The 23847-nt window shown below is 51.3% G+C and overlaps 1 protein-coding gene across 4 annotated transcripts in view; it reads right to left on the bottom strand.

Moving 5' to 3' along the window:
• The window catches only part of Epb41l1 (erythrocyte membrane protein band 4.1 like 1), a 123457-nt gene extending 103979 nt beyond the window's left edge, over positions 1-19478 (bottom strand). Inside the window, exons 1-2 of one of the 4 annotated variants that reach the window (XM_057780453.1) lie at positions 19339-19478; positions 2486-2534 (exon numbers count right to left, since the gene is read on the bottom strand). The gene's annotated coding sequence lies outside the window, so the exon portion shown is untranslated. Of the gene's footprint in view, positions 1-2485; positions 2535-19233 lie in introns of all 4 variants that reach the window. The other 3 variants (XM_057780451.1, XM_057780454.1, XM_057780450.1) reach the window with 3 other exon arrangements.
• Between the last annotated feature and the right edge of the window lie 4369 nt (positions 19479-23847).

Here is a 23847-nt window from a genome sequence, read left to right on the forward strand (position 1 = left end):
CAGTACTCACCAAAGGACCGTCATGAGGATAATGCACGCCACGCAGTGGGGCCTGAAAGCACATCAGGTCTCTGTTACCAAGGCTGCATTATTGGGCCTTCGCTTCCTTCAGGGCTTTATGTTAGCCATATTCCCTTACGTAATTACACCAGCATATCAGTAGAGGGGGTACCATCATTGCCCCACTTGCTATCAGAAACAAGCCAGAGAGGAGACTGGCTGCCCGGGTCACATGCAGACAGTGATGCAGTCATTAAGTGATTGTTATCACTGCTGATGTTCTATACGCAACAGAGAAGAGGGGCATTTCTGCCCCCTGCAGGCTATGAACTGTTCATCCTCCTATAACCGGGACTCAGCAAAAACCCTAGTATGGTCCAGGGGTGTCTGTGCAGCAGTCAGCATGACCTTGGTCTGGTGGTAGCCTCACCCCTCTGTTAGGTACATGGGCAGGAAACTGACCTATGCCAAGCAACTGAAAATATTCCTGTCTAACAAAGATGGGACCAGTCAAGAGTCTTTCTCTTGACAAAGAAACCCTAGAAGGAAATCAGTCCTTTCTTGATGGCCAGACATCTAAACTGAAGCAGGGGACAGCTCATAGGGAAGAGACAAGAGGAGTGAGAGAAAGACAGTGGGTTTATGGCGCATTAGCCTGATTCTTCATCCTCGGTCCTATGCTCTGATCCAGGTCAAGCGGGCAAGAGGAGCAAGTCTGTGCCGCCAATGTAGGGACTGCCCCTGCGCACTTAGGCCCAGCCTCTCCCAGCTGGGAACCCTTCAACAGCTCTAATATGCTCATCCACAGTCTATTAAATATGGAGCTGAGGTCCAGAAAGGAAAAGTAACAGGGTCAAGACCTCAGAGAAAGTATATGGGACTTAGTGGACCAGTGGCCTCCTGGACAGCAGGCAGCCTGAGAAAACTAACGCCCCCCCCCCCAACCCCTGGCTCTCTCAGTAAACAGATGGTGTCTAGTACCTGTTGTCTCTTCTTTCTCTACCCTGAGTCCTACAGAGTGGCCTCTGAACCTGGCTCCTGGGAGAGCTTGAGAAACATGAGGAATAAATGCTTGAGCAGATGGACCTCTGCCTCCTGTTACTGTGCCCCCATCTCTCTCTGCACACAGGAGCTTACCCAAATGTCAGGAACTGCTGCGCAGGCCCCCTCCTGGGGACTCCTAATCCACCGCCCCTGCTGTCTGGGCTGCCCTTTGGTTGCGGACAGACAGAGAATTCCTTGTTCCCAGTGCTTCCTGCCCAGAGATCTCTGTGGGGCCGAGTGCTGGCAGGAAGGAACCAAATCGCTCCTCTTACATGGAGCTAAAGCCGCCCCTGCCCCCACTACTCAGGGATAACACACTCCAGCTCTGTAGCCATTCATTCTACCTGCCCCAGCCTGGCTCAACATCACTGCCAGCCCCTCCACCACAGACCCTGCATGCGCGCACGTGTGTGTGTGTGTGTGTGTGTGTGTGTATACCTCATATGGATCCAAAACTAAACTAGAAGATTCTAGAATAATGTTACAGCCGCAGCAATCCTGCCTAACAGCCCCACAGTGACATTAGCATGTGACTTCACAATTTCTCAATCCATGTAGGTCACTAGCTTTTGCCCGCTCTGCAACCTCACCCTACTGTGAGCCAGTAGTATTTTTGATTTCTCTTTTCTGTTTGTTGACTTATTTTGCTTTATCTTATTGTTGTGAGTCCAGTTTTCATGTTGGTCTGGACCATTCCCTCAGCCTCTTTAGTGGAGGGCTGTAGGCCTGTGTCACTGTGCCTAGCTGAGCCAATGGTTTGCGAAGTATCTGACCCCAAAGCCAAAGAAAGGTCTGTGGTATTCCTGTCCTGAGGAATTAGCCAATTCTCTAGCCTTGCTTCAACTTCAGAAGGGGATGCAACCCACTTAGCTATCCTGTATGTTAAGATTCTTTGAGGTTCATTTCCGACAAACATTTCCCCAAAAAAAACTGTCTCAAAAAAAAAAAATAGACAAAACAAAAGAGAATTTTCCTGCCAGAAAGTTCAAGAAATCTCATTTATCCTGACCCTAGGCTCCCCAACACCTGCCTGTACCACAAATACATGATTCTAGGACCAACAGAACAGGAGGTTCCATTGTGCTCAGTGGCAAGGCTGAGCAGAACTGCCCTCTGACTAGTCTAATCTACACCCCGGAGTGGCTGAGCAAAGGGAAGCAAGGGCCGAGGGCCTGTAGATCCAGCTAGATCCAGCTTCCAGTCTGCTGTCTCCACCCTTGGTGGGCAAGCGGCTCAGGCAGAGTGTGCCGACAGAGTGCCCAGCGAAGAGATGCTTCAGCCTCTGCTTCCACAGGGACAGCCTCAGCACTGCCCCCTTCGCCAGCCTTAGAGAAACCTGAGACCTAGACAAACCTTCATGCTGCCTCAGCAGTAACAGAACAATCTAGAACCTCTGGGCCCAACCTCAGCTGAAACAGGAGACAGCCTCTTGGGCACTCACCCCTCCTCTGTACACTGGCTCCCTGGGGAAGGCCTCCTACACCAGGCACCTGGAATGAGAAGAGAGTGTTAGCCCCTTGGCACGGGAGGCTGGCACAGGAGGGTCCAAGAAACCTGGGAAGTTGTGGAACCTGTTAGACAGAAAGGCCCGAGAGCCACACAGAGCCCGAGGGCAGGAGGGGAGTCTGCAGAGCCCTGGAAGCTACTGTGAGGATGAACCTTTATTCTAAGGCCGCTGTGAATCCACAGGCCTGAGAAAGGAAAGGAAAGAAGTCAAAACTAACTGTGGGACAATTAATGAGGAAGAAGGAGCCTGGGCTGAGCAGCCAGAGAGAAAACGAAGTGCCATGGGACCCACAGACTTCACAGCGCCCTGGGGACAGACAGGAGGGCCCTCTCCTCGGGGCTTTCTTCCACAGCAGCCCAGAGGTTTCCAGCACCAAGGGAAAAGCACCCCCATCACTGTCTCCACCTGACTGATCTGCCTCTGTCTCCCCATCTGTGACACAGTGCAGCTGGGCTTAGGCATCTCTCGGAGCCTTTCTAACACTGGCACTCTGTTCATAGAGGTTTTAAGCCCCTTTGCTTCCTCTTTGAGTTTGATCGGAGGCCTGGCCTGGTCCACAATGGGCAGTGTAGTCGGGAGGAGAGACCAGAGTCCTCATGCACTCAGGAGCACCAACCTCCATGATTCCGTGTCATAAGGGACATGACAATCAGATGAACAGGAAAAAAACAGACATGGTTTGTGAACTTGGGCTCTGGAGTCACACAGGCCTGGCTTGTTCTGTGGCCTGGACAAGTCACTTCCCTCCTAATCTAGAGAAGGCATGAGCGGTTGCGTCAGCGTCTAGAACCAACAGAAGATTAGGATGATCCTATGGAGAGGTCCAGCCTCTCTAACAGGACCCTGTATAACATGAACATCCTGCGCTCCAGGGAGTGAGCTGACACACGGAAGACCATACTAGTGAGGGGCAGAGCTGGGACAATCGCCCACCCCACCCCCAAAGCCACCGCCTCTACACATCCTCAGACTGAACTCCTTGAGGTCCTGCCTCCTCCCACCTTGTATTTCTCTCTCTGCCCAGCCGTATCCCTTCTTGTCTCCACCTCCCAGTCTGACTGGAATTAAAGGCTTGTGACTCCCAAGTACTGGGATTAAAGGTGTGAGCCATCACTGCCTGGCCTCTGTGGCTAACTCGTGGCTGACTCAACACTCTGATCCTCAGGCAAGCTTTATTTGTTAGAGCACAAAATATCACCACAGGACATAGACGGTGTGGGGGAGGTGTGGGGGAGGTGTGGGTGGGGATGGGAGGGGGTGGGAATGGTGCTGCTGCCGCTGCTTCTTCCCCTACTCCTTATTTGAGTTAGTTATCTCTCAATTTGCCCTGGCTAGGCTGGCCCTCACTGTACAGACCAGGCTGGCCTTGAACTCACAGACTGCCTCTTCCTCCCCAGTATCAAGACTAAAGGTGTGCCCTACAACATGGGCCTTGGACCCAGGATCTTAACTACTAGGTTGTCTGTGTACTATTTGGTTTTTCAAGACAGGGTTTCTCTGTGTAGCCCTGGCTGTCCCGGAACTCACTCTGCAGGCCAGGCTGGTCTCGAACTCACAAAGATCCGCCTACCTCTGCTTCCCAAGTGCTGGGATCAAAGGTGTGCGCCACCACCGCCTGGCTATCAGTACATTGTCTTCATTGTTTCTTTTTGGATAAGGAAAGTGAGGCTCGCCGGGCGTTGGTGGCGCACGCCTTTAATCCCAGCACTCGGGAGGCAGAGGCAGGCGAATCTCTGTGAGTTCAAGTCCAGCTTGGTCTACAAGCGCTAGTTCCAGGACAGGCTCCAAAACCACAGAGAAACCCTGTCTCGAAAAACCAAAAAAAAAAAAAAAAAAAAATAGGAAAGTGAGGCTGAAACAATTCCAACTGACCTGCCTAAGATCAGAGTGAAATTCACCACGGGAAAGGACTTTGACTAGGGCCTCCTTGGCAAGAAAGCCTGTGGTCTATCCAGAAAGGAGATTGCTACAGAAAAGCTCTTGTTTTAGGACATGGAACCGGTAGGGATGACATCAGGTAGCAGTGGCAGTGTGTGTGTGTGCTGCATGCCATGCGCCCCACAGCACCCACACGCGCATGCGCCCCAGGGCACTCGCATGTGCAACCACCTTAAGAAGAAAACAGAAGGAGCTGGTGGACAAAAGCCTCTTTCTCAGAAGCTCTGTCTGGGGACCAGACAGGAGAGGACGCCACAGTCCTGCCAGGGCTGAGCAGAGGGCTGGATCTAAACAAACAGACTCACCAACTGGCCACCATCTTTCTGTGTGATTCCAGCCTGCCTTCCCGCACCTCCACCCTCTCTTCCCTGCACCCTTCCTCCTCTGTAGCTCCAGCTCCAGAACAACACAGCTACACTGAACAGTGGCAGGGCTCTCTCAGGCCAGGAGGGGTGATACGAGTCTATAATCACAACGGTCAAGAGGCAGAGGCAGGAAGATCACCGGAAGTTCAAGAACAGCCCATTCTATATAGCAGAGCCAAGACAGCCAAAGCTATATAATGAGACCCTGGCTGGGGGTGCGGGGTGGGGCTGAGCGAGAGGGTGGTACCTGCAGAACACCAGCACAGCTTATCCGCTGGCCTCCAAATACAGGGAAACACGTGCATATGCACACATACACACACACACCAAACACAAAAAAGACTCTGCTAATTGGATTTTTGATAACTTGATACAAGCTAGGGTCATCTGGGAAGAGGGAATTCAGTTAAGGAATTGTCTCTATCATATTTTCCTGTAGGCAATCTGGTGGGGAGAGGGGTTGGTTAGTGATTAGGAAGACCTAACGCACTGTAGGTGGTGCAACCCCTGGGCCGGTGGTCCTGGGTTGTATAGGAAAGCACGCAGAACGAGCCAGTGTTGCGCCATGGTTTCTGCTTCAGCTCCTGCCCTGACTTCACTCAGGGATGAACTGTGACCTGGGGTGTGTGAGCCAAATAAACCCTTTCCTCCCCAAGTTGCTTTGGTCATGGTTTCTACCAGAGCAACGGCAAACAAACTGGGATAACCCTCTCCTGCTACAGGAGATGAACGATACCATTCCTCAGCTGCCCCTGTCTCCAGAGCCTTGTAGTGTTATTCAAATATGTCCAATTCAACACTGGCTACAACCACACTGTCCAGTAGAAGGATGATCTAAGGCTGGCACAGTGACAGGGGTCTGCCATCGTAGCTAACTGAGGAGCCTGAGGCAGGAGGAGCAACAGTGCCGGGCAGTTTTATGACAACTTAACACAAACTAGAGTTATCTGAAAGGAAAGAACCTCAAATAAGAAAGTGCGTACATAATAGGGCTTGGTGACGCCTGCCTTCAACCCCAGCAGGCGGATCTCTGTGCGTTCAGAGTTCCAGGACAGCCTGGTCTACAAAGCAAGTTCTAGGACAGCCAAGGTTGCTGTTAACATGGGGAAAATCTGTCTCGAAAAGCCAAAAATCAGATAAATAAACAAATAAATAAAGTGTCTCTATAAGATCATGCTGTAGCAAGCCTGTAGAACATTTTCTTGATTAGTGATTGATGGGGGAGGGCCCAGCCCATTGTGAATGGTGTCATCCTCGGACTGGTGGTCCTAGATTCTGTAACATATCAGGCTGAGCAAGCCATGGGGAGCAAGCCACTAAACAGCACCCATCCATGGCCTTCATATCAGTTCCTGTCTCTAGGTTCTTGCCCTGTTTGAGTTCCTGTTTTGAATTCATTCTATGATGAACAGTGATGTGGACGTGTAAGCCAAATAAACCCTTTCCTGGCCAATCATCATTTTATTAAAGCAATACAAGTGACAGATCTTTACAGATCTCCCACAGGAGTATATAATGTTCTGTCTGCATGTATGCACCAGATCTCATGGTTATGAGCCTCCATGTGGTTGCTGGGAATTGAACTCAGGACCTCTGGAAGAGCAACCAGCAGTCAGTGCTTTTAACCTCTGAACCATCTTGCCAGCCCCCAACATTTAGCTTTTAAAATTAAAAAAAAAAAAAACCAAACACATTGATAAATCTTACTTCCCAAACATTAACAGAAGTTTGTCTACAACTAAACGGAATATTGCTTTAAATGTCTAATTGATTAAAATGAAATTATCAACAGAATTTAGAATCAGTTCTTTGGCCTCACCAGTCACATCTGGAATGCTCAGTAGCCACTCTGTTGGAGCAAGCACTCTACAGCAGGTCCTTGAGGTGTGAGGTGGTGACCTCTTTGGGTCTGGCCCAGAGCTAGGCTTCAGAGGAACAGCCAAGTCAGAAAAGAGCCATAGCTACTCATTTTACACCCCCTGCTGAGGCCAATGTTAATATCCACCTCTGCAGCCTGATACAGCCACAGTGTTGGTGATGGAGGGACCAGAGTTCAGAGGATGACAACGTAGCTCAGAGAGGTGTCCGTTTGCCGAAGGTTACCAGCTTTGACAGGGCCTGCCTCAAGCTCGGCTTCTACAGAAGAAATAAGCCTTTGCCCTATGCTCAAGGACCTGTGCCTAAAGTATAGAGGGAGGAAGGGCATGAACAAAAAACCAGTGAAAGGCTGGGGGCGGTGGTGAGCAGGGCGCTGCAGCTGTCAGTAGAGTCCCCATAGTAAGGAGGGTTTGGGCTACTGTCTCCTCTTCCTTGTCTCTCCTCATCAAAGACCACAGCAGGCAAGGCTGGTGCAGTACACTGACTGTCTGGGTCCCCTGGGCTAGCACCCTGGAATTCCCCAGCCTTCCCAAGAGCACTCAAGCAGAGGGCCTTGGACCAGGGCCAGGACTCATACGGACACGTCCCAGGCTCACCTTTGTGGAGGTAGGGGAGAGGGTCCAAGTGGTAGGCTGCCCCCCTAGGAAGGAGAGTCCCCCACCACCACTTCATAGTAGGGAAGAGATAGCAGGTATAGACCAGAAAAACCTGGGTGGTTCCACCCCTCTCCAGGGAACAAGTCCAGCACAGCCCCCTCCAGCTAGCCCAGCAGGGTGAAACTCAGCAACCATTAGGTTTAACAATTAACTCTGATTGGCTTTCAGTGCACCTAAAGATAAATCCAGCAAAAGTCCTACCTGAAGGCAAGGGGACTTAAAAGACTGGAGGCTAAGAAGAGGCAAAGTGGGGCGGGCATAAGTTCCCTCCTCCAAATCAGAGGCAATGCTGATGCATAGTAGGTGGCTAGTCAATAATATTTTTAACAAGCAAATAAAGAGTTGAAGTAAACTGGAATAAAACAGGCCTGGGTAGGTGGGCAGACTGGCAGAAGTGATGGGTAAGGACTTAGGCTGGGACTGCTAGACCCTTTGACAGCACAAAAGCTAGGACAACAGCCAGGAGGGCACACCAGGAACACGGCTTTGACGTCTCCAGCCCTGAAAGCCACTCCTGATCTAATCGTCCTACCACGACCTTGGGAGCTCTAATTTCTGAGTGGCACAGGCGAGACCCCACCACGGCACAGCCGAGACCCCAAGACGGCACAGGCTGGTCAGGGCCAGCCCCACAGTGAGAGCGGCTCTGCAGTTTTCCCCAGTCTCTGGCTGCTTGGCAACAGCCTCCTCATTCATCTCAAGCCACCCTCTGGCTTCCCCCACATCTCAACATGCCTCCAGCTCCCACCTACCCAGCCCATTCTCCTTTTCCAGAAGGAAGACCTGGAACAGTCAACGCTCCAGCCCGCGCACATCCCACTCACCTGGATCCCACACCCCTGGCAACAGATGGCTGTCAACCTGACACGGGATTAGCATCTCCGACCCTTGGATTCCCTGGCACCCACCTCATCCTTCTCCCAAACCCTAACACAGACCTAGATCCACAGCCCACCAGAGGCTCAGAAGCGAGTTCCTACAAGGCTCTTAGGCAGTGAGCCTCTGTTCCCTCTGTCTAACGGGGGCAGGGAAGGAGGTAGGGATGGGCAGATCTTTTCCTCTGCCAGTTTTCTGATCTTTAGAGATCTTGACATTTCTGGGGTCAGTGTTCACTTTACACTCCGACAGACCAGGGTTCACATCCTGACCCTGGCCAGGTACAGAGACAGCTCTGCAAAGGCCCAGAACTGAAGACCACTTCAAGGCATCCTTAGCGCCAGCCCACATAGAGAAGAGCTGGACACCTATGGCCACTTCTAAGTAGCCCTCACTGACTTCCTATTACCTCTGACAAAAGCTCCCCTCCCAGTCCCACTTCCCAAGCCCCCACTCCCACCCTGTGCTCTCAGTGACATCAAGAGTCATCAGTCCTGAAAATTATTATTATTGGCAAAAAGAAGCTTGCTGCTCCCCCTCCTCCTGAGCCCCTCCACAGGGAGACTCTGGGGCTGTGTTTCCACTCTGCTCTTTCCTGCATATAAACACACACCCCCCATCCCTATGCTGCACAGGAAGCAGCTGTCTCCAGACTCCTATCACTCTCCTAGCTCATGCCCTTCCAGCCTAGCGGCACCTCTGTTCCCCACAGCCCACTGCTTCCGTCACTCAGACACCTCTTGGCTGGAAGCTAGCTCCTTATGCGAGAGTCTCACTGGCCCCTGGTGACCTAAGACCCTGAAGACCTCATAACTGTTGAAAGACTTCACTCTGGCCATGAGAAAGTCCTTTATTTGCTGAAGCAATCATCATTAATTTAAAAATAATGGATTATACCTATGTATTGGCCACTTATGCTCCGCCGTGTTCTCCGGGCACTTTACATGGGGCTCCAGTTAGCTCTCCACACCCCAACACGGGGCTGCAGTCAGCTCTCCACACCCCAACGTATTTGCCATCCCGACCTCTTTGATTTGGCTTGATGATTTTGTTTTGTTTTGTTAAGGGGAAGCAGGGACTGAGACAGTACTTCTGTACAGCCCATGTTGGCTTCATACTCACAATCCTCCTGCCTCGGTCTGCCTATTGCTGGAATTACAGGTGTGCACTACCACGCCCAGCCTTATCCCTTTGTTTTAACCCGAGAAAAATCAGGACTTGCTGAGAGGAAGTCACAGCCAGCAAATGGAAGCATCGGGGGAGTGGAATTTAAGTTCTTAGCTACTGCCCTGCTTGGCCTTTCTCCAATCCACAAATAAAGGAGGAGCTACGTGAGAAGTTGTGGCCCACAGGGGTTCCAGAGAAACCAGCCTAGCTCGAGGCTGGAGGCAGCTCTCGGCCAATAAAACTTTCAGGACTGGATTAAGTACCTGCTCTGTGCAGGAGGCTGGGGAGCAGAGAATGAGACCTCGGTAGAAAAGAGATCAGACACCTCTCAGATAAAGCTAAGGTGCAGCAGAACTTGTCCCCGGAAGGGAATAGATAAGGCACTATGGGAATGTAGAGGAGGTAAGGAGAATCTCACTGTGAGGTGGAGGAGGGCTCGTGAGGCTTTGTGGGCTAGAGGCTGGCACGTGAGCAGAAACTTGAAAAAGGTGTGCAGGAGTCTGACAGGGATTTGGAAAGGCAAAGGTGCCCTTCTTCGCAGGGGGAACAGAGGAACACAGGCAAAGACTGATCTAGGCGAGCATGGGTCGTGGCCCAGGAGTCTCTGGACAGGAGTTCTTCCTGCGCTCTGCTTGGCACCGGTATCCAGACAGACATGCAGAGAAACCACCTTGAACTTCCCTAGACTCGCAGGCACCTGCCGCACTTCTAGCGAGTGGGCATGGTGAAAGAGAGCGAGCTGGGACCTGCGGGCCTGGGCATGTGGTTTGACATGTGGGAGGGGACAGGAGGAACCTGAATCCAGGCTCTGTCCAGAATCTCAGGACATGGATGCTGAGGACAGGTCACCAGAGGAAGTGATACAGAGGCACAAAAGGAGATGACAGACTGGGCAGCAGGAGACATGCCTTCCAGAACCCCAGATCAAGGCTCCATGAAACCTTGATATTATCTTGCTGAACTCCCACTTTATATGGGAAAACTGAGATTCAGAATAAGCAAGGGACTGATCCACAGTCACTTGGCACCTTCATAGCAAAACTAGTCAGCAGTGTACCCAAGATCCTAGCTAGAAACACTCTCTCCACATGGCCCCACTGACAGCTTCCTGTTGGTCCTTCTCTAGACCTTAGTTCTAACTCCATAAAAGTCCTGAAGCTGAGCATAGCGGTTCACGCCTGTTATCCTATGGAGGGTGGGGGTCAGGCGGGCATATTTTCTACTCTGCCAATTTTCTGATCTTTAGAGATCTTGACATTTCTGGGGTCCCTATTTACTTTGCACTCAGAAAGACTGGGGTTCACCCTGACCCTGGCCGGGTACAGAGACAGCTCTGCAAAGGCCCAGAACTGAAGACCACTTCATGGCATCCTTAGTGTCAGCCCGCATAGAGAAGATGTGGGCCACTTCTAAGCAACCCTCACTGGCTTCCCATTACCTCCCACTAAATCTCCCCTCCCAGTCCCACTTCCCAAGCCCCCACCCCCACCCTGTGCTCTCAGTGGCATCAAGAGCCATCAGTCCTGAAAATTATTATTATTGGCAAAAAGAAGCTTGCTGCTCCCCCTCCTCCTGAGCCCCTCCACATGGGAGGCTGAGACAGGGGAAAGACACAAGTTCCAGGTCAGCCTTGGCTAAGAGTGAGAATCTGTCTTAAAAACAAATAATCAAACAACAATAATAAACATACTGAAGAGGCACTGGGCATAGCTGCACAAGTCTTTAATGGGAGGCAGAGGCAGGCGGATCTCTCTGAGTTCGAGGCTAGCCTGGTCTACAGAGTGAGTTCCAAGACAGACAGAGACACACGGAGAAACCATGTCTCAGAAACAAAACAAACAAGCAAACAAACTGAAGAGGCCGTCCTAAACTTTTGTGGGGACACAGAGACTTAGAAAATGCAGGTAAATTGTCTTGTCATCCAATCTGCCCTCCCTGGGACAGTGCAAAAAATATGCCTGCTGCTCCAGAAGTTTACAGATAGCTCTGCTGTGAATCCTGGAAGGTGGCTAAACCAGCCCTCCTGAGTTGCTCTAGCAAGAACAATGTCTAAAAATCCTGATATTTGGGGGCCCTAGGACTTAGGGGCATGAGACTCTCCCTTGAATGATTGATTACACATACTCAGTTTCTGCTTCCTTGCCTATGAAGAGGCCTCTGTGGCTAGAAGCTGTATAACTCCTTGGTCAAGGTCTCAGGCAAGCAGGTGGGTGGCTGAGCTGGGCCGGGCTACCCAGCTGATAGTCAATGGACAAGGGTGGGAGTGGGTGCCCAGCATAAGACCATAGCTGCCCAGTACCTAAGGTGACACTGTGAGGTGCAGAGCTGGCCTGTGTGGGAGTCTGGACTCCTGGCTGTACTTGGAATAAGAGGCAGCCCAGACTGCTCTGTCCCAGCATGCTGCCTTCCCTCTTCTAGTACAGGGGACTCTGGGGTTCCTGGCTCTGACCTCTGCTTCCCTGCCCACTTCCTCCAGAGTTCCAGGCATCATTAAGCCAGCAAGGGAACCCTTAAGCCCCCAAGCCCCTTCTGAGCAGACGACTAACTATTGCTTACGGACAATAAGTTGCTTTAACCAGAAGACTCAACATCATCTATGAGAAACTAAGGTGGTTAGTGGAGAAACAACTAGAAAAAAGCAAAGGAAACCAGGTGTGGTGGCCCAGGCCTTTAATGTCAGCACTCAGGAGGCAGAGGCAGGAGGATCTCTATGAGTCTGATGCCAACCTATATAACAAGTTCCAGGAAAAACAAGGCCACATAGTGAGACCCTGTCTCAAAAATAAATACATAAACCGGGCGATGGTGGCGCACGCCTTTAATCCCAGCACTTGGGAGGCAGAGGCAGGTGGATCTCTGTGAGTTCGAGACCAGCCTGGTCTACAGAGCTAGTTCCAGGACAGGCTCCAAAGCCACAGAGAAACCCTGTCTCGAAAAACCAAAAAATAAATAAATAAATACATAAATAAATACATAAGTAATAAATAAAATCAAAAGAACCTTCAAATCTGTCTTGTCCTTCCTCTGATGCCATATCTCTCCCAGAGATGGGCAGCTGCCCAGAACACAGTAGACACAGTCGTGGCTACTCCTGGGGCCTGTAGTCCCCGACACTGTGGCAGACAGAGTACAGGCTTTGAGGCAGAAGTCCTGTCTTGAAGTCTCTGTGCTTAGAATGAAAAATTTGCTCATAGAATGTGATCAACTGTATGTACCTCTATGGACCCCTAAATGGTCTCACTGGCCCCAAGAAAGACTCAAAAATACCTGTGGGCTTTGGCCAGATCAAGATTTGAATCCCACATGTGCCTTTTGCTGGCTGAGCACCAAGTATGCCCTGGGCATGTTATTTAGCCTCCTCTAACATGGCAGGGATTGTAGTCTGTGTCCCTGGGTAGTGGTGGCAAGGATTAAGAGTCAGAAGCCCCAGGAAGCTCAGCACCGCACCTGATGCAAAGCAGAAGTCAGTAACTGACAGCAGCGATTTCCAAGTCTCTGACAGCCCCAGGCTTTCTAATCCTCCCTAGCCCCAAATCAGTCACCTGAAGTGGCTCTGCAGACTTTGACTTTATCTTTAGACCTACAATCTCAAGGAAGGCAGAGCGGCAAGGTGGAGAGAGTGAGAGGGAACAAGAGGAGGAAGGAGGAGAGAAGTAAGGTGGAAAAGAAAGGTGATTCCGCAGAAGCTACCAAGAGAGGATAAATCCTCTCCCCTCACCCCTTTCCTGGGTCTTCCCAAGGCAAGGATCACAAGGACCCAGTCTGCAGGGAAGCACAGGCCCGCCAATGGAGTATCATTGGCTCTCCACACTGCTGCAGAAGCCTTCTCTCCGCCCACTGGAGCGCACAGAGTGGCAGCCACTGCCAGGCTGGTAATAAAACAACATGCCAGGTCAGCCACACAGGTACTGCTGCCTCACTTCGGCCCCAAGGACCTCTTTCCTTTCTTTTTAGAGATTTATCTGTATGAGTATATGCCTCCCTGTATGTGCGCCTACCATGTTGTGCCTGGTGGCCAATAAAGCCAGAAGAGGGTGCTGAATCTCTGGGGAATAGAGTTACAGCTAGGAGCCACCCACTGGGTACTGGGAATGGAACCTGGGTCCTCGGCAAGTCCAGCAAGCATTCTCACCAGCTGATTTGTCTCTCCAGTTCCTGAACCCTCTTCCTTGATGCTGACCATCCCAGCTGAACCCTGACCTCTGTCTAGGGCCCCCCCTCTAGGCATCTACATGCCCTAAACTGCTTCTGAGATGGAAGTTGCAGCTGGGGAAAACAGGAGCCACAGAGAAGGTATCCCAATTGCCACTGACGCTTTGGGACATCACTTCTCTCTCAGCCTAAGTTTCCCTCCCCAGGTCAAGGAGGAAACAGCAAGAATCATGTCCGGGGCTTCCCCAACTTTGAGCCTGGTAACACTTCACAGGCAAAGCCTCTATGAAAGGGAGAAGAGGCCCTCCTGGGAGAAGAGTGGGCTGGGCTGGGCTCTGTGGAGGAGCAACGGATGTGGCAATGGCCAAGGGTTATTATGATGATGAGGGTTATGATTAAAAATCACAACAACAAACCCTTAAGCAATTCACAAAGAGCTTTCTCATTATCTCCTGGGATTTGGAATCTGGCAGGCTTGGTCTAGACGATTCTAGACCAATTCTAGACTCTAAAAGATAATTTTTCACATCTGAAATGTAGCAACGTTAAATATTTTCTCAGCTACTCAGGGCAGAAAAAGGGGGAGCCCCAGAGGAAGTAATAACTGAGTACCTACTGTGCAGCACCCCAACTAATGTGCTCATATCTTCATCCTGATCACGCTTGCCTCTGTAACATACTGTAGGAACTGTTGTCCTCATTTCATAGGTGAAAAAACTAAGACCGAGAAAAACGTAACTGACCCACCCTACCTAAGGCTCACGGCCACTCTGTTCAGAGCCTAAATGTGGATCCGAGCTTGAGGACTCTAAGGCCTATGCTCTTTCCTGTCTTCTGTCTACTGTAGATTGAGTAGTGACACCCACCCTTTCCCATCTTGTCTAAGCAGAACCTCAGAATATGACCTTATTTGGAAATAGGGTCTTTGCAGATAGATTAGTTCAATTAAAATGAGAATGCAGGGGATTAGGAAAGGAGCTGCAGACAGGGAGAAAGTTGGTGGTGACAGAGACAGACCGGACATCCAGGGCACCACAACTGGCCTTCTCCAGAAGCGGAACAGGGAGACTTCCAGAAGCGGAAGGTACCACTGGATGACTGTGGACGGTGGGCTTCCCGCCTCCAGAACTGAGAGGATATAGATCTGTGGCTGTGAGCTCCCTGGTCTGGGGCCTCAGGAAGGTAACACATGTAGCAGAGTCTACAGGTCTTGGATTCTAGGAGCCCACTCTCCAGTTAAGACAGTCTCGAAGTCCAAGAGAAGTCACACACACACACACACACGCACGCACGCACGCACACATGCACAGGCACACACAGCTGGCTCCCCTTGAGTTTATCAGGCTGGACCCTGACCCGATCCTGATCAACAATCCTCCTCCTCTACCCAAAGTCAGCATCTCCCACCACCTGGAGAGCTGCTTTTGAAATGCAAATCCTTCCCGGTCAGCTAATTTTCTTTCCCAATCCCCACCCCAGCAAGAAGAGACCACGCTCTGCCACTCCGATTCTGCAGTCACTCACTCTGTCCCTACCACGTGAAACTCTCTGGGATAAAAAGCCACACTGCCTTTGCACACACTGGCCCAACTACCGCAAGACTGTGTCTAACACAAACACCATCTCTTCGTCTCCCATAAAGCCTTTTCCTCCCTAGGCAGCACCTCCCCACTTCGCACGCTGTCCTTGTGCTATGGCAGCTTCGGTATCTGCCGGCTGTATTCGGTTTTCTTTCTATAGGCCCAGGGCCCCACACTTAGGCATTCAAGCAGGTTGACCCAAACTGCAGTAGCCATAACAGTAATAACAGCTAACATTTACCAAATGTGTGCCCACATTGTGCTGAGCGTTCCAGATGTGTTTTCTCCTCTCCTTCTCAAAGCAACCCCTGAAACAGAGACTTCTATTGGTTTGTTTTACAGGTGAAGAGTATAAGGCAAAGCCTGGAGGACTCCGGCGCCAGTGTCAGTGACCGTAACAGCCCCTCCTTAGCTGATTCAGTTATCAACTACGGTTTGGAAATATTAAATGCAAAATTCCAGAAACCACAGCCCATACATTTTAAGTTGTAGACCGCTGAGTGGCACGATAAAGCCATTTTTTCCCTTAAGACATGAGTCACTCCTGTTCCCTACCAGTTAGTCACACACACACTCACACACTCACACACACACACACACCAGCCATCTCAGTTGTCAAGCCAACTGTTGCACTGGGATCCCGCCTCGTGCATTCAATCCATATTTCACACGACAGTGGCCCCAATGTATAACAATAGTGACACTGGCAATGGAGGTGTACCAGAGAAGCCACACCACATTTCCTTTAAGTGAGAAGATGACAATTCTCAGCTCAATAGGGAGAAAATATGGAATGTACAAGGTTCAGCCCTAGTCACGCTTTTCGACATCCCCTAGGGTGTCTTGGGCCGAACCCTCACTTGGTCAGGAAGGACTGCTACACTATGACCATTCATCCCCACACCTTCACTAGATGGCAGAAGACACATGCAAAGGAGAGACAGTGATGTGTCCAGTCACACCCTGCACCTTTAGGTACCTCATTCATTGCTCTTCCTCTGCACAGTATCATAGGATCCTACTCCAGGAGGACACAGAACACAATCTAGGCTGTCTCCCAAGAGCTTCCTTTGCCTTCCCCAGGCAGAGCCAGCACAGCTTGGGGCACACAGTGAGAGTCAGGAGACACAGAAGGAAAAAGACGAACCTGTCCAAGAACAATCCGTATCCTGCTCGGATAGTACAACACCCAAGATTAAAGAGAAGCTTAAGAAAGGTCATTATTTAATATCACCTCCTATTTTAGACATTAGTTCATTTGACAGACTTATTAAACACAAACCAAAAGCCAGACACTATGTGGGACACTAGGAAGATTAACAAGCAAATCCCTGCCCAGATGGCACTCACAGTCTAGTGAAGGGAGACAAACAAACCACAACAAGTTCAAGCCCTAGGAGAGACAGGGGCTCTAAGAATGGAGGAAGGGAAATACTCGCCTAACCTAGGGAGCTGGCAAAGCCCCACCCCCTCCCCCAAAGAGATAGAGGACCAGTGCGCTAGAAAGAGGAACCCGCATGCACAAAATACCAGCCAGAGTCAAGCGGGCAAGGACTGGATTTTACCTGCCTTTTTGTAAGTCATTGTAAGGTTTGGGTAAACGAGCAGAGTGGGGAAGCTGCAGGGTGAGATCTTGCTTTGGGCAGCAAAGGTGTCATTGTCTAAGATCCTAAGGAAGACCCAGAGCTTGAAGTCAGAACCCCTAGTCTGCTAAGGTAGGCTTTGGGGCTACGTCAGGTACGTGCGTGAGGAATGAAGAAAGGAGGGGCTTTGCCCTTGTTTCAACCTAGAAGTTCCTGGTTCCTTTCTTGAGCTGCAGAACAGGTCAGAAGAATTTGCATTTGTTAAAACACAGATTGCTAGGCCCCGTCCCCGGATTTTCGTATTGTGCAGGTCAACCACGAGGCTCCAAATTTGCATTTCTAAGAAGCTGGTAACCCTGCTGCAGGTGGTAAGCTGAGAGTCTAGTGCAATAGGCTCTCGTGAGGAGAGTGGCAGATAGTGAATAGGGAAGACAGCCAGGCTCTCTGGGGGCAAGAAGGGTGAATTCCTGGCGGGTAAGATGTCTCAGTGGGTAAAGGCATTTCCTACCAAGCCTGACGACCTGAGTTCAATCCCCGAGGCCCACATAGTAAAAGGAGAGAACTGAGTCTTGTGACTTATCCTCTGACCTTTGCCCCCTCCATATATATAAAATGTAACAAATTTTTTAAGAACAGTGAATTCCTAAATTGTAGTAGTAATGAGACTAGCCCAGCACTCTGAGAAAAGTCCAGCCTCAACCCCCCAAGCCTGAGCCCCCCTCCAGCCATCTAACCAGAGAAATTGAGGCTCAGGAAGTTGAGTCTTTAAGAGAAAAGAAGCCTAATACAAATCAACACAAAAAGCGTTTGACTGTCGTCAAAAGTGGACCCTGAACCACACTGCAGTGCCTGTGAGCAACAGCCCCAGCATCTCCTGAGATGTGTATTCGGGGAAAGAGATATGGACCCTAGCTTTCCCTGCCTCTACCGCCTTTGGCAGGGAAACAGTGTAAGAGTTGCAGAAATCTGTCTTTGCCCCCCCACCCCCATCACCATCCGCTATTCTTCCTTTTACACTCCCAGCTCCCCCCTTTCCACTCCAAATCCTGCACACTTATCCTTGTACACACGCCAAGCAGCAAGGAGGAGGGAAGTTATCGAGAAGAACCAGAAGGTTTGAGCGAGCTTGTAGGCCCTTCTCTTTCCTTCCCTCTGGAAGACTGCTTCTCTAGATCCTTGTCAAACCCAACCTACCTACACACATTTCAGTACCAGTAGCTGAAACCGGCGAAGCCAGTGCCCAAATCCCCAAACTTCCTTTTCACCTTGTTTTTCAAATATGGGGGTGGTGGTTCTATTCCAGTTAGCAGCAAAATGGCACTTCTCTTACAGCCCCACATGCAAGCTCACCAATACACAGACACACACACATAAAAACAAATATACCAGAACTGATCAAAACAGATGCACATATAAATGCAGAATTATCTTATTACAGGGAGAAGGCACACAGACTGGACATGCATGCAGTGCCCAGTACATGGGGGAAAAGGTACAGACACATCTCTCTAAGTACAGAGGCCTCCTGAGAGGGGATTCCTTGGAATGGGGCGCTGGCCCTTTAAGACAGTGATCAGTCTTACTAGTCCTTTTAGAGTACCTAGGCTACTGCTCTGCCCAGTAAGAGGGTGAGGGTGTAAGTATAGCTGACCAAGCTGGGCTGCCTTTGGTCCTAGGTGATGGTCCTTGTCACAAGGAAACGGATCTCAGAGCCCGCTGGGTCACTAGCCGAGAGGTCGCTGTTGCTATCAGCACCCCACACCCACGCTAGCACACACCCACTCCTTCACACCCAATCACCCACCCCACCCCTCACAAGCACACAGCCGGGAGTCAGGCAGGCCACGCCCTCCGCTCCAGCTCAGCCGAGAACCAGGCTCTGCTGTCAGTAGTGCTCTCTCCAGTACCCCGGGCGTGGCTGCCCACCTGCCAGCAGGGAGTCTCTCCTCCACTCAGTTAGGATGCCCCCAACGCGGCTGACACCCACTCCCCCGGCTACTGCGGGGCTCCGGGCGACGCCAGCGCCTCGGCCGCCGCCCCCACCCCTTTCCTCCCGGCAGTGCGGAGACAAAGCCGAGCACACGCACACAGGGGCTACGCGGGTGCACACCCGCCCTCACACGCGCGCACACACACACAAACACGGGGAGTCACACTGGCGCGCACACAGCGAAATACACACATACACACACACACACACGCCATAGGCTTCAGCCACAAGCGAAGCCATTGGTACAGACACACACCCTCATCCAGATGTACACACTGCTACACATTGGGACACACCCTCTCCAGGCACATACGCGGATAAGCACAAGCAGACACACAGACCCTCACCCTGATTAGCACACCACCCAGCCCCAAGGCGCACACACTTACACAGATGCACACGCGCGTACACGCCAAACAACCACTTGTACCGATCCACAGATACACGCGTGTTCACACTCAACGCACACCCCGAGACCGGGACCCCCACACACGTACCCGCAAAGACACGAATCAAAGCTCGCGGCTCTGGCCACGCACGTCCTCCAGTACTCGAGGCTCGGGACGCAGCGACAGCCTGCGCGGTCTCCTCGCCCTGCTAACCTGGCGGTGGCGGCGCGGCTTCCGGGAGCCGTCTGTCTGTCTGTCTCTCGATCCTTGCGTTCAGTGGCCGCCCTGGCGGGCTCCGAGGCGCTCAGAAGCTGCGCAGAAATGCCCCGCTCGTTCGCTCTCTCCTTCGCTCCCTCCCACAGTGCTCAGCCCCCTCCCCGCCCGATCCGCACACCCCCTCTCCCCTCTGCCCCGCCCCGGCGGCTCCCTGGGAGGAGGCAGCTGCGATCCCGGCCGAGCAGCGGCCGAAGGGTGTGCGAGCCGCGAGCGCAACCCACTGGCCCCGAGAGCCCAGCTACCCCGGAGCAGCCGCGTCCGGTCCCAGGGAGGGGCGCTTGGAGGGGGGTGCGCCTCACGAGCCCACGACGCTTGCTTCCCCACGTGGGCCAGGCGCCCACCTGAGCCTCTGTTGAGCTCAGAGGCCTGGGCGAGCAGCGGGACCGGGAGGAGGAGACACCACACCGAGCCTTTCTCTCCTTCCAGGTCCCAGCCCGGTAGGCTTGGCCCTACCCCACCTCCTCCAGAATCGCCGCCGGCACCAAGCCCGCTCAGCTTTCAGGCCGGTGGCCTGAGCTAACCTGGTGGCCCAGCAACTCCACCCGGTCTCCTTTCCCTCTGGCGAGGACCTGGCCGACGCCCACCAACCCCCAGCCTCCCTCCTATTGTTCAGACGGCCGTAGCTGCTCAGGTCCGTGCAGCTCTTTCCAGCCAGTCTCAGGTGGCAGCCCCTTTGCACTCTCTGGGAGCTCAGAAAGGGCCGAGCCCCTGGTCCTGGGACCCTAGGACCCACAGATCCAAGCATGTCCAAAGTAAAGCGCGTCCCTAAATTAGGATTATATCCTCCCTGGCCCTTAGCGGACTCCTGCCAAAAGTCCTGCTTCGAACACACTTAAAGCCAAACATAGAAAAGGGCAACTAACTAGAACAGTGAACGGAGACTAGCACCCGAGGAGGTAGGGCATCTACCAGTGCCCCTGGACATAGACAAGAAACAGAGGGAATTCCTGTGCTTGGATTCTCAGCGCAAGGGCCAGACCTCAGTAAGGCCAGGAACCCTGAGCCTCCTTTATTAGATTGTGAAGGGAAGAAATGAGAAAGAAGTAAATGTGAGACCTTACAGCGTTTTACTGTAAGTCAGGACGCAGGTGACAAACGAGCAAAGACTCCTAAATGCAAATACCTTCACCGCCTCCTCTCACTTGGCCCTAACCATATATCAAGAGGCAGCTGTGATCCACCTAGGTCTGCCCCAAGTAGCACAGCGTCAAAGCCAAGGCCAGTAACTCTGGTTCTTTGCTGTACTCCCCCCCCCAACTCCCCTCTCCCATCAATACAGGCTACTAAGAGCAGACTGGAAGCCAACAGCTGAATGGGTAAGTCCAGAGGGGGAGGCACAGCGTGAACCTCCAAGGACACTGATAAACTAAGAGAGAACACAAGAAACTAAGGAAACCAAAGGGCCCAACACAGGACTGAGCAGAGCTTGCCCAGTTTTCCTCCATAGCAAGGCTCAAAAAGTCCAGGATGCAAATTAAGTTTAGCACAGGGACTAACAACTTGCTTATGCGAAACACTTATGTTCCAGGCAATGGTGGCACATGCCTTTAATCCCAGCACTCAGGAGGCAGAGGCAGGCGGGTCTCTGTAAACTCAAGGCCAGGACAGCCAGGGCTACACAGAGAAACCCTGTCTCTGAAAAACAAAACAAAACAAAGCAAGTCATGCTTGCATTAACTCATTTGATCTCTAGAGTTACACCAGAGAGTAGAAATTACCGCAAAATCACTACATAGCTGAAAAGCGGCAGAGCCAGGATCTGAGCCCTAAAGCTGACTTTGAACTCCCAGATTTAACAATCAGGCCAGTCCGGATTACGGATTACAAAGTGAAGGTAGCTGAACTACCTAGTCAGTGTCCACCATCACAGGACTCTGCTTACCGTGTTTCCTGTCTCCCTGCAGTTGCCTGGTACCCAGCTCAGACCCTGATTCAGAGACCTAATTTATTATAGGACTATTTGACGGCATGGGTGTGGTTCCTATGCTCTCTGCTCTGGGAGAGGGCTTTTATCAGTGGGTTTGGGTGAAGCTGAGGAGATAGGAACTGCTACTCAGATTTGCTGCTTCCAACAGGAAAGAGATACACACACACACACACACACACAGAATGTACTGTGGAAACCAGAAGAAGATTCCAGAAGGCCTCAACGGCTTAAGGACTGAGCCAAAACTAACAAAATGAGCTGCCACCCAGAGTAAGTATAAAGTACTGTTCTTAGGTTCACACCACAGCTGTCTGAGAAAACGTTCTATGACCACGCTGTCTGTAGCCACTAGCTCCCCATGGCTACTGAGCAGTTGAGATGTGGCTGGTGGCTAAGGAACCTAATGACCATGTGAGGGGCTGGTAACTAGAGAGTGTCTCCATGAGATCCAAGTGCACAAAACACAGTATAGAAGAATCTAGATTAAGAACAGTTTCCAAGATTTTTACTTGACCTTCAGCTCAGTGATGCCTTTGGAGAGTGGGGGAGGACAAGATGTGACTATATCTATCAACTGAAACCAGCGGCGAAGCAGTTTTGCCTGTTGTCCTAGAGAGATCCTAGCTAGGCCCCAGGACTTAGCTCTAGGCCCCACATCTGAAAGAAACACTGTCACGCTGACAAATGTCTAAAGGAGGGGACCAGAATGTTGAGGACCCGAACATCACATGATATAATGCACTGTAAGTGTCCTGGAAAAGGGTGTGGTGGCTCTCTCCAGCCATTTGTAGGCTGACACCCAGAAAGTGGATGTGATCTCTTCCCTATTACTTCGTTTATGTCTACTAAGCAAGACAAACTATCTGTGTACGTGAACCCTCAGGGTTCCTCTGAAGGAAGGATCTGCACTTAGTCCACCCAAGACCTGGGTCAGATGAAGCATTGCTTACTGATTGTCTGACTGACTGAGTTTGAAGGAGTTACATTCGGCTCCCGTGGATAGACATCCAGGAGGACGAGTCCTGCTCACCATAAAGATCTCTGAAGAGCTGGGGATGCAGTTTAGTGGGTAGAGCACCTGTCTAGCGTTGGGGGAAGCCCTGAGCTCTGTTCTCCAGCACTGGGGGAAGAGGAAGGCCAACAAAGAAACAAAAACCCTCTCTAGTATTTAGAGTTAACCCAAATTTGGTAGGGGTCACTTTGACCAACTTCCTGTCAATACCCTACTCAAAGACCACATCTTCACTGAGAGGCGGGATAGGTGGAAACAAGCCAGTTCTAATAGTAGGGAAAGTCCAGATCAGGGTCATCCTGCTAGACCATCATGGGTAGTCGGCGCTGCCCTGACTGGACCACAGCAGGACCATAGAACTCACCTCTGATGGGGGCACTACCATACCAGAACAAGTTCACAGGAAGAAGCTAGAGTCAGGGGGGATCCATTTGGGAGATTGCAATAGCCCAGGAAATCAGGTGTGACCTGAAAGGAGACCTGGGCTGGAGTTAGGACCTGCATTCCTGTAACCCTGCCTCTGTCACTAGCCTATTGTTTGCCTGTGGATAACTATTCTCCCAGGTTTCAGTATTTCCAAGCACAGCATGCAGAGTGATCCCATGGCTCCTCCTACCTCTGGATCCTTTGAACCAGAGACAGGGAACGAAAGGTTACTGGGATAGCATAGAAGAAGAGCTGTATAATTGTCAAAGTAACAACTCAGTATCATTATTATCATTTCAAAGAAGCCGCAATAGGGTTTGGTGACCGAGCTTGTTGGGGATGCCAGAGAAGAGACAGAGACAAAAGTAGGAGGGAGATGAGGAACCCCCCCCCCAGCTTTCCGAAGGGTCAGCAAACATAACCCTCCCCCTTCCCCCCAGATCTTCAAATCTTGTGCTGTGTGCCTGGTCACCTCCTGGACTGCTTCCTCATTCCGGAGAGCCACACCCCATTCTTGACAGCTGACTCTGTCCCTCTGTTCTTCCTTCACTTCGGAGGATTGAACCCCGTGGTGTTGCGCATCAGAGCACACAGTGTACCCCCAACTACCCCCTGCCCCCCCTCCCCGACCTCTTTTCACCAGTGAGCCTTCCTTGGGTTGTTCCTTACATAATCAGGATCATTATCTTGTTTGGAAATAACCAACATTATTGAGCCCTTGGTGCATGCTAGGCACCTACATAATTTTCTCATCCTGGGAGATAGCTCTAATTATTATCTCCATTTTATAGAAGAGGACGCCGTGGCTTGCAGAAATTCTAAATCTTCTGCAGCCTCTTGGTCTGTCAGCTCTGAAGCCTGTGATTTCAAGGCTGCACTCCTGAAGAGACCCAGCACTCTGATGAGTGTTTTAAAACTAAGGAGAACAAGACAAGATCCCCAGTCCTCAGCAGGGAAAAGGGATGCTCAGAGGGTAAGTGCAGCCTTTGGACCAGTTAGCCAAGCTTTCTGCAGTATGGGTATGGTGGGTGCTCAACCTTCTCTCAGCTCTTTATTCTGCACTTCCACAGACCCCTCTTCC

This window comes from Chionomys nivalis, chromosome 9 (genome assembly GCF_950005125.1).
Source record: "Chionomys nivalis chromosome 9, mChiNiv1.1, whole genome shotgun sequence".
Lineage (NCBI taxonomy): Eukaryota > Metazoa > Chordata > Mammalia > Rodentia > Cricetidae > Chionomys > Chionomys nivalis.